We start from the raw sequence: 1,944 nt of genomic DNA on the forward strand, positions 1-1,944 counted from the left end.
CAGATTGATGCTTGCTCCTAAATCACACAGGCACTTGTAAAAAGATAACTTGCCAATGGTGCAAGGAATGGTGAAGCTACCTAGATCTTTAAGCTTTGGAGGTAATTTTTGTTGCAGCACAGCACTGCACTCTTTCGTTAAAGCAACGGTCTCAAGGTCATCCAGTTTCACCTTCCTTGAAAGAATACTCTTCATAAATTTCGCATAACTAGGCATTTTCTCCAGAGCCTCAGCGAAAGGTATGTTGATGTGAAGTTTCTTGAACACCTCCAGAAACTTACCAAACTGCTTATCCAACTTTTGTTGTTGCAATCTCTTAGGGAAAGGTGGTGGAGGATAGAGTTGTTTCTCCCCTGTATTACCCTCAGGCAGAGTGTGTTCAAAAATAGTCTTCCTTGGTTCCGCCACTTTCTCCTTTTGCTTAGCTTCTTCATCACCAACTTCAGCTTCTCCGTCTTTTGCTTTTTCAGCATCAGCAACTTTTCCAGACCTTAAGGTAATAGCCTTGACTTGCTCTTTAGCTTCCTTTCTGCCTGGCACTTCAGTATCACTGGGAAGTGTGCCAGGTTGATGATTGAGCACTACATTGGCTATTTGACCGAATTGATTTTCCAAGGTCTTGATATAAACAGCCTAACTTTTGTACAACAGCTTGAGTTCCTTAAAATCAGCACTAGAAGGTGGAGCAGCACCTCCTTGTTGAGGATATGATTGCCTTGGAGCATAATGTTGTGGTTGCTGGAATCCAGGTGGATTAAACTATTTACTTACGCCTTGCTGATATGGTTGCTGAATAGCATTCTGATTATTACTCCAACTGAAATTTGGATGATTTCTGTTGTTAGGATGATAAGTAGCTGGCACAGGCTACTGCGGTCGCTAATAATTGTTCACATACTGAACAGATTCATTAACAAGACAACACTGATTCGTAGCATGGGAACCTGCACAAAGTTCACAGACCATAGATATCTGATTGACTCCATAGATGGCTAGATAATCGACCTTCATAGACAGCGCTTGGAGCTGCGCTGTAATAGCGGTAGCTGCATCAAATTCCAGAATATCTACTACCTTCCCAGGTATCATCCTTTGAGTTGGGTTTTGATGCTCATTTGCAGCCATAGTTTTAATAAGATTATAAGCCTCAGTATAGGTTTTGGCCCACAAGGCGCCTCCAGCTGCTGCATCGAGCATGGGCCGAGATTGGGCCCCCAAACCATTATAGAAACCAGTGATCACCATCCAATCAGGCATACCATGATGTGGACACTTTCTCAACATCTCCTTATAGCACTCCCAAGCTTCGCACATGGATTCTGTAGGCTGCTGCGCAAACTGAGTAAGAGCACTCCTCATAGCCGCAGTTTTCGCCATTGGATAGAACTTTACCAGGAATTTTTGTGCAAGATCTTGCCAAGTAGTGATGGACCCAGCTGGTTCAGAAGGTAACCAATCCTTAGCTTTATCCCTCAAAGAGAATGGGAAAAGCCTCAACTTGATAGCCTCATCAGTCACACCATTATATTTGAAAGTACTACAGATCTCGACAAAATTCCTGATGTGCATGTTGGGATCTTCAATAGCAGCACCTCCGAAAGAAATAGAATTCTGCACCATCTGAATAGTGGTCGACTTCATTTCAAAAGTGTTAGCCTGAATAGCCGGATGAAGGATGCTCGACTGAATGTCATCAATTTTAGGCCGAGAAAAGTCCATAAGAGCTGGATCTGCCGGAACTATACGATCACCCATGATTACTGGTTCTTTCTGCTCACTTTCTGTATCCTAATCTTCAAAATCTATTTTCTCCGGAATATCAAAACTTCGTCTGTCTCCTCAGCCGTATCGAAAGGCCTCCTGCGAGTACGAGAACGTGTTTGCATAAACGCTCGCTAAAGTACCTGAAACACAACCAGAAACAATAAGTAACAAGTCTTAATC

General features: G+C 42.9%; 1 non-coding gene across 1 annotated transcript; it reads left to right on the forward strand.

Annotated features, from left to right (window-relative positions):
• Positions 1–1,255: 1,255 nt before the first annotated feature.
• LOC141662970 (small nucleolar RNA R71) lies at positions 1,256–1,362 on the forward strand. The gene has a single exon (XR_012551067.1). It is a non-coding gene; the product is annotated as a small nucleolar RNA R71 (small nucleolar RNA).
• The last annotated feature ends 582 nt before the right edge of the window (positions 1,363–1,944 follow it).

The sequence above is a fragment of the Apium graveolens genome, chromosome 5, assembly GCF_009905375.1.
Source record: "Apium graveolens cultivar Ventura chromosome 5, ASM990537v1, whole genome shotgun sequence".
Classification (NCBI taxonomy): domain Eukaryota; kingdom Viridiplantae; phylum Streptophyta; class Magnoliopsida; order Apiales; family Apiaceae; genus Apium; species Apium graveolens.